Raw genomic sequence first — 14307 nt, 5'->3', positions numbered from 1 at the left:
TGAATATAATGCATACAGTTTTCCTCTCTTCATTCATTACCCAGTCTGCATTTGCCCTTTAATATGATAAACATTCTGAGAGAGTAGGCTTATAGAATCATATAGTTGTATAGCACAAAAAGGGGCTCTTTAGTCACAATATCTATGCCAATCTACCCATCTACACTAATCTATTTGGCCACATTAAGTCTGTATACTTCTATTCCCAGCCTATTCAAGTCCTGTTTGAATGTGTCTCAAATGTTAGGATTGTATCTAAATCCACTACCTCTTGACAGCGAGTTGCAAACATCAATCCTTCCTCTCATATCCTTTTAAACTCTCCTATCTTTCAAAATTCTTTTAATACCCAGCCGAGTAATGAAAACCTGTGCTGACCAACTGGCCTATGTTTTCATGAATATTTTCAACATCTCAGGGCATGGTATCCACCTGTTTCAAACAGACCTCAATTGTAGTGTTGCCCAAGAAGAGTGTGCTAACCTGCCAAAATGGCTTCCAAGCAGTGACACTCACATCCACAGTGATAAATTGTTTTGAGAGGCTGGTCTTGATGTATATCAGCTCCTGTCTGAGCGGCAACATGGATCCATTCCAATTTGCCTAGCGCACCCATCTCACTGACTCAACACAGAAACCTGGAACTCCTGGACAGCAAAGATACATATATCAGGATGGTCTTTATTGACTACAATTCACCATTCAACACCACCATCCCCTAAAAACTAATAGTAAACTCCAATACCTGGGCCTCAATATCTCACTGTGTAATTGAATCCTGAATTTCCTCATCTCTGGAACCAAACCAGTGAGCTTTGGTAAGAAAATCTCCTCCATAATATCATTCAGTACTGGAGCACCACAGGGCTGCATTCTTAGCTTCCTGCTCTACTCACTTTACACCTATGACTGTGTGGCTCAGTACAACAATAACACAACCTATATATTTGCTGATGATACCATGGATTGTATTAAAATGGACAATGAGTAAGCATACAGAAACAAGAATGAAAACTTAATTGAACCATATAACCATATAACCATTTACGGAGCGGAAACAGGCTATGTTGGCGTTTCGAGTCCGCACTGGTTCACTCAAACAGCTCCACTGGCTCAACTAACAACAACCTCCTTATTTCAAAAGCCACTGATTCTGTGTTCCCTTTCCCCCAGAAGTAACACACAACATTAATTCTGGTTACTGTAACTCAACCCTATCTTTCACAAGGTTTCAACCCCTGTGTCATGGGGGTTTGACTTCTACACCCTCCAAACTGAACTCTTCCAAAACTGAACTCAGAATGTCTGAATTAGGTAATATATTTCTTCAAATCATGTGATTGTTTCATCATCACTGAGGTGAGTCCTAATTTTTGGAAACCACATGATGATCAGTTTTATTTATACCATAATTCTGTTCCTTTTTAAAAATCATTCCATATCCATAACAACCTCTGACCTCATCTCTGTTCAAGAGACTTAAGTGGCTTTGATTAAAAACAGATGGCTTCCTTCAGCAGTTCTTGAATAATTAAGAACCACTTAAAATCCATTAGTTAAGGATACTAAGGATTAACATAAATCCATACAACAGTATATATTTTCTTAAGTATAAGGTAATTGCTGATAACTGCCTGCCCCACAGGAAAAAAAGAATCACAGGGTTGTATATGATGCCATGTATGTACTCTGGTAATAAATATGAACTTCAACTTAAAACTCCCACTTCTCATCTAAATTTATGCCCATTTTATTTTGATATTCCAATCATGGAAAAAAATATTTTGAACGCCTATCTTATCTACGCCCCTCATAAATTTTATACACTTCTCTCAGTTCATCCCCTGACCTCCTTTGCTCAATGAAAACAAGCCTAGTCTCTATCAAATCTCTCCTCATAACTGAAGTTCTACATTCAAAGCAACTAACTGGTAAAAATCCTATGCTCTCTCCAATGTAACCACATTTTGTAATATTGAATTCAGAATTCCACTCAATAACCCAAATCGGCTCTAAAGTGTTTTGTAAAGTTGTCACATAACATGTGCTTTATGCTCCAACCTGTAAAGGCAAGCATGCTACATCACGTTTTTAATCACCCTGTGCTGCCATTTTCAGGAAATGAACACGCAAAAGTCTCCATTAGGAGCCACAGTTTTCTCTTCCATTGCTTCCCATAGGAATGTGGGATCTGTGATGTTTCTTTTCAAACAATTACATGCATACCTTATTAGCTAAAGTACACACACAACCGTGTGGAGGCATCTATCTTGAATCCAACCCAAAGTGCAACAAACTAGTCTGTGATACCATCTAGTGGTCAAGAGTGTCACTAGCACTCTATCATTGCATCTTTCCTTGAGATGATTAATTTAACAATATGACACACTAATACAGTATTTATTTCAATTTGCATTTCAACACAAACATAGACACAAGCATCAGCAGCACAAACTTTTTATGTGTGCAGTTCTTTTTCTTTTAGAGATTCAGTTTGTCAGGTGTTTTGATAATATGATTGGATCTTCTTAACACAGGTGCTTGTGTTGGCTCTGCTGATCCACCACTGTCTAGCACTAGTGGTGTTTCCTCTATTGTTGTGCAGGCTGGATCTTCTGCATTTCTCTTCTATTTTCAGCAGGCTCTTTCGATTCCTCCTCAGTATTTGACCATCCTCTGTTCTGATAGTGTAGGACCTTGGATTTACTTCCTCCAAAACAGTGACCTTTTTGTCCCAATTGTTGGAATCTCTGAGTCATGTTGTGCCAGTGGCCCTAAGCTTCTTGCTGCCTTGTCATAGTTTGTTTTTTGTCTCCTTTGCAGTGTTTTTATTTCCATTCAATACCTTTGACATCTCTGTCCTTTTTTATTGAATATTTTATTTTGAGAATTTTCAATCAACAGAGTAAAAATGAAGAATAATCAAAATATAAAATATCAATATCCATAATTTTAACAAAATAATACAAATATTGATCCTCATGTTGATATTAAAGAAATGAGAAAAAAAGTCAACATATGATTCACTTATTATAAAGAAAGAAAAATTACATTAGAAACATGCAAATTCAATGTCCATGTTGAACCAAAGGGAGAAAAAGATAATAGAAAGATCATAGAGAGAAAGAAGAACAAAATAAGAGGAACACTCCACCCCCCACAAGAAACAAGAAAAGAAGAAAAAGTTACAAAAAGAGAAAGAATAAGAAAAATAAAAGATTGGCTTCACCTAGGATAAACCCCACTCCCATCAAGGGACAAATAACCTGACTTATCTGGGGTTCTCAGTGCTGCAAGCACCAACGGGAAGAGGCAGGAGGGGAGAATTGTTAAAGATTTACCCTGATGTATCTTAGGTATGAATTTCATATTCTTAAAAATATATCATACCTGTTTCTCAGGTTAGAGGTAATCTTCTCCAGCAGAACACAATTATGCATTTCTATCTTCCAATGGCTAAACTTATTTGGGAATCAGATTTCCAAGTAACTGCTGTACATTTCCTAGCCACTGCTAAAGCGAGCTTAACAAATTTTAATTGATATTTTGACAACCTCATTTTAGGTCTCACATCTTCTAAGTTCCTCATTAAAAATAATTCAGATACCAGAGGGTATAGAATTTCAGTAATTTTTATCAGGAGATTACCCAAATCATCCCAGAAAGACCTCACTTTAGAGCTCTAGACTGCTTTATATACAAAGTCACCGGGATGACCCCTGGTGACCTAGTGGTGTAATTACATATCACCACATTTACCCCCCCTTAAAAAAATGGAACTCATCTTCTATTTGGTCCATTTCTCTCTGAAATAGGCACACTCCATTGGTGACACCGAAGGGGAGTCACAGAAATTGATACAGCCTGCCGTCTGCCTCAAATGTCGTGTAAATGCGATCGCTGTTTCTAATGGGCAGTTGGTGGTATGCTGCCTTCAGGTCTATGGTGGAGAACACCTTATACTCGCAATGTTGTTGACCATATCTGCTATGCGTGGCAGGGGGTAGGCATCTAGTTGTGTAAATTTGTTGAATGTCTGGCTGTAATCCACTACCATGTGCAGTTTTTTTCCTGACTTTACTACAACCACCTGGGCTCTCCAGGGGCTGGTGCTCTGCTCTATGATGCCCTCCTGTAGTAGCCTGCGGACCTCTGTCTTAATGAAGGCTCTGTCCCTCGGGCTGTACCTCCTGCTCTTTGTGGCTATTGATGTGCATTCTGGGGTCAGGTGTGTGAACAGGGGAGGGGGTTCTATGTTCAGGACAGACAGACTGCAGTGTTGTTTCTTCATAAAGCATTGTGGGGGTGGGGGGTGGTGTGAGGCCCATTGTGCACTATTGTAATGCTTTCTAACTGGCACTGAAAATCTAACCCCAATAGTACCAAGAGTAACCCTGCAAAACTGTTTTACCTCAGCCGCAAGGCTGCTGGCTGCTAACAGGATCTGGTGCTCACTTGGGCATGTGGGGAGGGCAAGGCGGTTGACTAACCCCTGGTCAATAAAACTTTCAGTGCTTTCACTATCTATTAAGCAATTTACCCTCACATCATTAATTTTGATGCACACAGTGGCATCAGATAAATTGTGTGGACTCATCTGATTCATGCGTAGGGAAGCAAGTCTGGCGTGTCCTTCCACCCGATAGTACTCGGCGTCATATTCATCTCCTGAAGACTGTGTCCTTCGTTTTGTAGCATTTGTCCAAGATGTCTGGCTGCACATGGCATTCTTCTGTTTGTCTGTGGAGAAAGAAGCTTTCAGGCTTCTCATTAGCATGAGAATGGACCTTGGCTGTGGCCTTGGGGCTTCTGCAGACTTTTGCATAATGCCTACGTTTTCCACAGTTGGAACAGACATTTTCTCTGGCAGGACAGAGGGCTCTGGGGTGCTTCCTTTGCCAACAGAAAAAGCACTTTGGTGCTGCTGCTGCTGTGAATTCCTGTGAGGCAGCATACTTTTTATTTCGTGGTGTTAGAGAGTCCAGCAGTGTGACGTTTGTCCCAGCCCCCGGGTCCTGTGAGTACTCCTGCAATTCTTTCCTGGTGCTTCCTAATAGTCTCTGCCTCATCTAGCCCCACCATTCCTTTCTCCAGCAATCGATGTCTCGTCTCAGTGGACTGTATGCCCTCAACGATTCTGTCCCTAATAAGGTCCTCCGCATACTGCTTTAAAGTTGCAGCCTCTTTCCAGATCTTTCAGAGAGAGTATAAAGTCTCTGGCAGACTCCCCTACTTCTTGTGACCTGGTCATGAGTCTGTAGCGGGAGTGGAGTTCACTATGGCCCTTACTGTAATGCTTCTGTAAAATGCTGCTGATTGCCTCTTGGTAGGACCTGGCATCCTGTAAAGGGAGTAAGGGTGGTCTCCCAGCTGAGCTAACAGCAGCATTAATAGCTCTTTATCCAATGCCTCAGCCCCCTCCACGTAATTCCGAAAGCATCTCTGCCAACGGCCGAAGTGCATGCCGGCTCCGGGATTTCTGGGGTCGAGCTCCAGTCTGTCTGATCACAGCACATGGCTAAGCCACAGTCTCTGGTCCCTCAGTCTCTGGTCCCTTAGGTGTAGCAAGGGTGGACCCTGGGGTACTGGGAGCTGCTGGTAGAGCCTTTGTGGGGCTTGTGACTGCTGGAGGAGTAACCTGGGTGCTTGGGGCTGTTGGCTGAGTCTCTGGCTTTGGGACATTTGCAGTGGGCTTAGGGGGGATCCCAGTGGTAGCGACAGGTCTTCGTGGTACTGGGAAAACTGCTGCTGGGGAGTGATGGTAGCGATGTCTGCTTTCCCTGGTTCTGGAATTCTGCACATACATGGTGATCGGGAGCACGACTTGTGGAGATCTTTTGACCCGCACTTGTAGAGGCCCCTTTCTGATCGGACCAGGGTTTAGGGTCGGCGGTGCCTGTACCGGCGAACCCACGGGCAGGCAGGGCTCTTGGCCATTTCTTACCTGCCCTATCGTACTTCTGTGGTCTTCCCTGCATTCCACCACAATTCCAGTACAGCGGTTCCTTGCTGTCTCTGTCCTCGGAAGCACGTGCGTGCTAGTTGTCCCCAGATTCCATTCCTCAGGAAGAGTCTCCAGGTGGTCGGAAATGCGTGTTGGAGCAGAAGCAGCTTCCATCCTAGTAGCTATCATATTAGTTTATTAAATTGTACTGACAATAACCACAACAGCAGTGTGAGTATAAGACAGCTTTAATAAACTAATATGTACACTAAGAGGTCTTGTCTCTCTGCAAGACAAACCTGGAAGGTTAGACTGTAGTTCTGGACTGCTACAATGGACCTGACATCTCCGGGATGACCTCTGGTGACCTAGTCATGTAATTACATATCACCACACCTGCAACCAGTGAACTTGGAGGAATGAGAAGTGAGATTGGACTGTGAACCGCAGCAAGAAAAAAACTTGTCTTTTGCTTCTCTTTCTCTGACTGGAAGAGACACCCAGCAATTTCTGCTGATGAAGAATCTGTCCGCCTGACGGCAGAAGAAAGCAAATTTCCTGTGATATCACACCTGTTTTATTTCATGACAGTTAAGGAATCTTGAAATTTGAACAATTTTTTCAAGTGTTGTCAAGGCTGGAATTATGGTCAAGCAAATTACGGAGGAAAGAAATGTATTTAACCGTTACATTAAAACTTGCATAAAACATGAAGTGAAGAGATCCAAAGTGTAGTTCCTTGACCGGGAGTGGGGGGAGCAGGTAGATCAAATGGAATTGTTGGCGTCAGGCAAATGAGAACTCTCCTAATCACGGTGGAGCAAGAAATATTGGGAAGTGGCACATTCCACTTGCAGGCAATAAATGGTCTTTTAAGCCTCACCTCCCAACTCTCGACCATCAGGACACTGACCAGCCTCCTCGGGCGCATGCGCTAGAGAGCACCAACTTTCAGAGGTTTCGACTTTCAAACTCTCTTTTTTTTGTATTAGTAACCCGATATTTAAACACTTGTCGTCCAATTTCATCGGGCCTGTTTATTCATTTTTTTTGAGAAAGAGAAAACCATCTGGATGGTGGAGGGAGCTGGTTGCTGAGGTGAAAGGTTGTTACCCAGGCTGCCCGGCGCTTTGGCGCGAGTATTTTCCCGCGGGCTGCAGCGGCGGATCGGTGTGAGCGGAGAACCCGCGTGCGTTCCACGGGGTTGGGGGGGGAGAGAGAGAGAGAGAGAGGGGCCTCGCTGGCTTTGTACCGGGCAATGTGTGGATAGAGGCGGCCGGCCGGTAGGCAGGAGGTTTGGGATGGGAGAAAGCGGCGGGCCACTCGTCCCTCTTTCCCATCCTCTTCTCCCAATTCTGCCTTTCCAATTTTTCCCGCTGCTCTCCCTCCTTCCCACTCTACCCTGAGATAAGCAAAAGGCAGTGGCGAGTTCTGCTGTGAATGAGAGAGGGAGGAGTGGGCCCTTTGAGAGGTGAGGGTGGGTGGGGGGGGTGATGGTGGTGGGGAGATGAAGGGAATGGTGGGGAGTGATCTATGCCCATTTCTTTTGAAGCTGCCGTCCCATGGTCGCTGCCTTTTGGTACTCTCATTATATGTTTCTTGTAAAGTCTTAATTTCGATCTGCTCTGTGTTATTAAAATTATTGAAATCATTTAGGATGTATATAAAATATTGGGGTTCAATTATATTGATCACAACTAGTCTATTATGGTTGCAATTTACATGTCCGTCCATGGTATGTTATAATTTGGTGAAGACGAGATGTCTGAATTGTGAATCACAAGTGCTCCTGATTTGTCGTTTTATACTTGTTGATCAGAGGAAGTGAGAGAGAATGTAATCAATTATTATTTAAATCCAATAGTCTCAGCAAATATGGAAAAATAGATTAACATTGAACTAATGTGTAAAGCAAATTACAAATTTAATGGGATAAGAAAAATCTTTATAGTGGTTATTGGGATCTGGGAAATTGATCTGAGAATGTAGTTGATAGCAGGAATGGATAATTGACAATATGTGGATGATATTTTTCTGACTGGATAACTAGTAAATCCAGTTGTCATAATTGGCTCCATCACTTGTGGATTTTCTAAAATTCACATTGGGTTGCACTTATGAGGTGAGGTAAATGATGAGTTGTTTTCCCCATTGGGTAGGGGAGTTTAAAACTGGAGGCCATAGATTTAAGGTTGAAGATTTTAATGGGGGGGGGGGCTGAGGGCCAGCTTTGTGAAGAATTTTGTGGAATGAGCTGCTATGGGAACTTGTAGTGGTTTGTGTAATTGCAATGTTTGAGACTTTTAGACCGATGTATGGATCAGAAAGGGTTGGAGGAATGTGGGCCAAATGCAGGCAAAGTAGGTGTGGATGAATTGGGATGAAGGTAATGGGATGTGCTGTATGACAGAATCTAATCTGGTTGAAAGTTGTAATAGTTTGATGGAAGCTCAATAAAAATGGGAATATGTGTTATGGGAACCCTTTCATTTGCATTATTTCACCCTTTTGGTCCACCTTGTGAAATATGAATGGATTGTCAAGTTTATGCAATGGGGCTATAGTGCAGCTAAAATTAAATTAATGACTAGTATTTTCCTATTGCTTGCTGGTCACCTTTGGAATATCATGCAGTTTCCTTTATTTCATTGTTTTATTTGCATTCTGCAATTGATGTTGGACAATAAAATGTGCAACACTACTCTGCAGTTATTTTATTTCTGATATTGGATTACATTTATAACATCAGATTGTGATGTCAAAACTCCCCATTGATGAAATCACAAACAATACAAAGCACTTGCATTATCCATGACAATTTGCTAGTGTGCTGTAGCCTTCTATACCATGGTATTTAAGATACTAATCCAAATACTGTACTATGGGAGAGAGTTCCATCTCCACTCAGTTCTTCGAGCTCTGCTGAGGGGATGTGTTTCTTACTGTATATCCTATCTGTATGCTTTTTTTTGTCCATTGGTTTTCCCTGGGCCCCACACCACTGCCATCCTATCCCTATGTGCCCCCCAGCTTCTCTGCTCAGAGGAAAAGAAATTCATCACGTCCAGCTGCTCTTCATGACTGGAGCATTCCGTTCTCGGCGTAAACAACAAAGATGTCTACGCTACATCACCGATTATAAACTTCTAATAATTTAAAACAACCCAAATAATTATGGTTTTATCATCAAGCCAGCTTTGGATCCAATTTGCCGAGTGTCATCAGTGTGCCTTTTGGATCCATTTGACTACACAATAAAAAACTTATGTGAGGTTAACAGAAAACCAGACTTTTACTTAAATATCCTTATGGCTCCCATGGGAGCCATAAGGCCCTGTTGAGAATGGCTGTGTGGCTAAGCAAAATTCAAATGCCATCTTCAAATTTGCTGATGACACCACAGTCATCAACATAATCATAGAGGACAATGAGGAAATGCACAGAAGGGAGATAGATCAGCTGGTTGAGTGGTGTCTCAATAATAACGTTGCATTCAATTCTAGCATTACTAAGGAGCTGATTGTAGACCTCAGGAAGGGGAGAATTAGGAGAAAATGACCCAATCCTCATCAAGGGATATAGCAGTGGAAAGGGTTAAGAACTTCAAATTCCTGAGTGTCAACCTTTTTGAAGATCTGTCCTGGGGCCTCCATGTCAATGCAATCATGAAGAAGACTTTGTGAAGAGATTTTGTATGTCATCAACGACTTGCAAATTTCTACAGGTGTGCTGGTATAGAGAGCATTCTGACTGGTTGCATCACTGTCTGTTATTGTGCCAATGCTAAGACTATGAGAGTTGTGAACTTGGCCAGTGCCATCATGGGCATCATTCTTCACTCCATTGAGGACATCTTCAAGAGGCCATGTGTGAAGAAAGCAAGTTCTATCCTCAATGATCCCCACCACCTAGGCCATGCCCTCTTCACACTACTAACATAAGGAAGGAGGTATAGAAGCTTGAAGACTAATACCCAGCATCATAAAAACTGATTTTTCCCCCTCTGCCCACAGATTTCTACAGCTATGAACTACAGACACTACCTCACTTACTTTTCTTTTTGAACTAATTTATTTTTAATCCAATTTGTAGCAATGTTTGCACCTGTAATGCTGCCATAAAACAACAAATTTTGTGACATATTCTGAATTCTATGCCTACGTTGTTCTTCTCCATCCTGAATATTGATGATAAGTATTCACTTGCCTCACCTATCTTCTCTGACTCCATGTACAGATGTCTTTTTTTCTGAATAGGTCCTCCTGTTTCTCTGGCTATGGTTTTGCTTTATTGTGCCCACCAGTGGCATTTAAATTACTTCCCATGTTTCATGTATACTGCTACATGTAACTGCTTTCAGTTCACTTTTGCCAGATGACATCTGCTTTTATCTCTTCTCAGGACCTTGGTTCCAGACTAGTCTTTCTCCATAGTAACCTTAAAAAAAATTGCAGCAGCAAGAAGTTTTGTTCACTTGTACCATGAGGTTTTGTTTGAACATTTTGTAAGACAAATAATTTGTGTAGCGGGCTGAGCGACTGCGGTTAGATGGGCCGAATCGCTGCCTTAATCGTCCGACACAAGATGGTGCGGCCCCCCCTTCCAAGGAGAAACCCTCAGTTGGCAACACGTTGCCCGGGGATGGTGCCGCTTCCATGTTGTGTGCTGCTGGACAGGGAGTGATGCCGCAACGTGCTGACGCCACTTCTAAGGCCAGGGTGCCCCTCACAGGAAGTGGGCGGTCTGCTTGAGCAGCATGAGTAGTAATTCAAAATAAAGTTCATTTACTGGTTCACCTCGTGTTGTGTGGACATATCTCAATTTCAGTGGCGCTGCTGTTAGCAGACGCTACAGTTGTGACCCCCATGATTTCAATGTCTTTGGAACAAAATGCAGTATGTTACTACCGCTACAGTTGCAATGTCTGCAACCATCACTGGTGTGCATTTGCCGTTTTTCTGGGCACATCCAGGAATTGGTTACAACTGGCCGAGTCACAATTCCAGATCAGATGCATTGTCTTGGAGGATATCATGTTCTGGCATGTCGTCAGTGCCCTGGATGCCACTACTGCAGCAAAAGTAAACTCCTTTGTTGAAAATTCTCCTACGGAATGCAAGTACGAGCAAATCCGGCATTTCCTCCTCTACTCCCTGGTGCTGGTGCTCAACTGACATGAGCGTGCAGTCCGCATCCTAAATATGCAAGGCCTGAGTTACAGGAACCACTCTGAGCTCGTGCAAAAAATGGTGGCTTTAGCAGATGGACACACAAACTGTTTCTTGTTCGAGGCCCTGTTTCTCTCCAAGCTACTGGTGCATGTTTCCTCAGCAATATCTGAAATAGATTTCAGTGCCCCACACCTGGTAACCAAAGAAGCAGATAGACTCTTCCACACCCTCCAACAGAGCTCCATACATGTGTGACTGATCGATGCTGTTGGAGCCGCCGATTCACCCCCCCAGCAGTAGACGCAGCCCAGCTGCAATGTGACGAGCTCTCCAACAAACAGAGTGATTACTGTTTCTGCCACCGGAGATGGGGCTGTAATGCCCGGCTGTGCATCCCTCCATGCTCGTACCCCAATGTCAGGTCAAGCGCGGTGGCGGGAAGCAGGCAGGCTGGCTGCCAATAGTGGCCTTGGCGGTTGGAAAACATAAAGGGCTACTCTACCTCAGAGACCAGCGAACAAAGAGGGATTTTGTAGTCGACATGGGTGCAGAGATCAGCCTCATTCTGCCGACGTATTTCAAACTCAAACACAATCCCAAGGGACTTTCCTTACAGGCATCCAGCGGTTTTTCTATTCTGAGTTTCTGCACTTGCCTGGTCATGATCTATACCACAGACACGGTTTTTCTCTGGAAGTGTATGATCGCATCTGTGGGACAAGCCCTACTCTGAGCAGATTTCCTCCTGGCACATGAGCTCCTGGTGCCATTTGGTCAATGCTACCATGTTCCAGACATACCCTCTTAATCTACGACAACATTCCTTTCTGCCATTAGGAATCCATGCTCTGGACCGTAACTAATACGTCTGCCTATTGGCCAAGTACCTGTCACTGTTGGGACCCAACTTCTACTATTCTAAACCAGCACATGATGTAGAACTCCACACCAAAACCACCAGGCCCCCAGTGTATGCAAGGGCACAGCGCCTCCTTCAGGACACTCTGAGCCAAGACTGAGTTTGATGCCATGGAGGAGTTGGGTGTTGTCCGCTACTCAAACAGCCCCTGCTTCATGTGGTCCAGAAGAACTCTGGTGGTTGGCACCTGTGGCGACTCAATGATGCCACCGTCCCAGATAGATACTCTATCCCACATGTCCAGAATTTCACCACGAGGCTCCAGGGCTGCTGGATCTTTTCCAAGGTGGACCTCTTCAATGGATACTACCAGGATTCCAGTGCATCCTAATAATGTATCCAAAAACAGTCATTATACCTTTCGGCCTTTGAGTTCCTTCGGATGCCTTTTGGTCTTAAGAATGCAGCCCAGATGTTTCATTATCTCATGGACGTGGTTGGCAGGGATTTGATTTCATCTTCGTCTACCTGGATGACATTCTTGTCGCCAGCCCTGACACCAGCACACACAGGACGCACCTGACTCGCCTTTTCAACAGGTTGCAGGAGTTCAGACTCAACGGTGAACTCGGCTAAGTGCCAGTTCGGCCTGGAAACTATTAATTTCCTGGGGCACTGTATCACCTGAGAGTGGGTCTTACTGCTGCTGTTATAAGGTGGAAGCCATCCAATGTTTTCCCAGGCCCAACAAAATGAGAGACCTACAAGAATTTCCAAGGGATGGTGAACTTCTATCACTGTTTCCTCCCAGGAGCAGCTACCCTCATCCAACCCCAATTCATCCTCCTCAAACTCCAGTGGACCCACAAAACTGTTGAAGCATTCCAGGCAACCAAAGCGGCACTGGCGGAGGCCAAGTCTTTGGCCCATTCAGACTCTTCTTCCCCCCTGGTCCTTACAACAGATGCATCGGACAGAGCAGTAGGTGTGCTGGAGCAGTGGCGTCCCCTGGCTTTCTTCAGCAAACATCTCTGGAACTCAGATACAGCACATTCCACTGCAAACTTTTGGCCCTGTCCCTGGCAATACAACATTTCTGGTACATGTTAGAAGGAAGTGTTTTCATCACCTACCACTTACCCATGCACTCAGTAAGGTTTTGGACCCGTGGTCAGCGAGGTAATAATGACACCTCTCCTATATTTTGGAGTATACAATAGACGTTCGCCACATCGCAGGCAAGTCCAACATGGTGGCTGATGTGCTGCCCAGACCGGCCATTACTGCTATCTCAGGAGGGCTCAATGTTGCTCAGCAAGCAGACGATGCGGACGTCCAGGCCTACCAGACCCCTATCACCAGCCTGAAGGTTAGCGATTTCTGTCCTTCACCGGGGAGCCTGACTTTACTGCATGACATGTCCACAGGCTTCCCCAGACCCATCCTACCAGTCACCTGGCGACGGCAGGTGTCTGACTAAATACATGATCTGTCACATCCTTTCATAAGGTCCACAGTTTGCCTGCTGTCTGACAAATTGTTGTGGCATGACCTCTGCCACAATGTAACCCTGTGGGCTGTGTTGTTTGGACTGGCGCAGCACCGTTTTGACCATGTGCACGTGGACATCGTCGGCCCGCTCCCCATGAGCCAAGGTATGCGGTATTTATTCACGGTAATTGACAGTTTTACCCATTGGCCGGAAGTGATACCCCTGCCCACGTGACACAGAGACTTGCTCCAGAGCTTTCTTGTCCATTTGGGTTGCACGCTTTGGAGTCCCAACCCACATCACCTCGGCCGAGGGGCCTTGTACACATCCTCTCTGGGCCAACCTAGCCAGTTACACCACTCCCTACCATCCTCAGACAAACAGCCTCATCAAATGTTTTCAACACCACTTGAAAATGGCCCTGAAAGCTCAACTGCAATGCCTTAGTTGGATGGACGAACTCCCATGGGTGCTATTAGGAATTCGTACAGCACCAAAAGAAGACCTACCAGTGTTGTCAGCCAAGATAGTGTACGGCTCCCTGCTTACCTTCTCAGGGGACATTCATTTCAACCCTCCTGGCCTACAACCCAATGCTCTAGATGTCCTCTAGTGATTGAGAGAATAAATGGGTAAACAGAAACCTCTGCCATCTTTCCAACACAGCTCTCCACCCTGCCATGTCCTGGCAAACCTGGAGTCCACCACATGTGTTTTTTGCAGAGAGGGCCACAAGGGACACCTCTAAAATGCCCCTTCAAAGTCCTATTCAAGGTGTTGCAGCACAATGGTGGTGTTTTCACCTTGGACATTGGCGGGCAGCAGGCCAGGTTTATCATTG

General features: G+C 44.4%; 1 protein-coding gene across 4 annotated transcripts in view; it reads left to right on the top strand.

The window, feature by feature from the left end:
* The first annotated feature begins 7123 nt into the window (after positions 1–7123).
* rif1 (replication timing regulatory factor 1) overlaps positions 7124–14307 on the top strand; it is a 107438-nt gene continuing 100254 nt past the window's right edge. For all 4 annotated transcript variants that reach the window (XM_069934944.1, XM_069934943.1, XM_069934942.1 and 1 more), the window contains exon 1: positions 7124–7227. The gene's annotated coding sequence lies outside the window, so the exon portion shown is untranslated. The remainder of the gene's footprint in view (positions 7228–14307) is intronic.

This window comes from Narcine bancroftii, chromosome 4, assembly GCF_036971445.1.
Source record: "Narcine bancroftii isolate sNarBan1 chromosome 4, sNarBan1.hap1, whole genome shotgun sequence".
Lineage (NCBI taxonomy): Eukaryota > Metazoa > Chordata > Chondrichthyes > Torpediniformes > Narcinidae > Narcine > Narcine bancroftii.
Note: the sequence above shows the minus strand (reverse complement) of the source record. Positions and strands in the feature narration are given on the sequence as shown.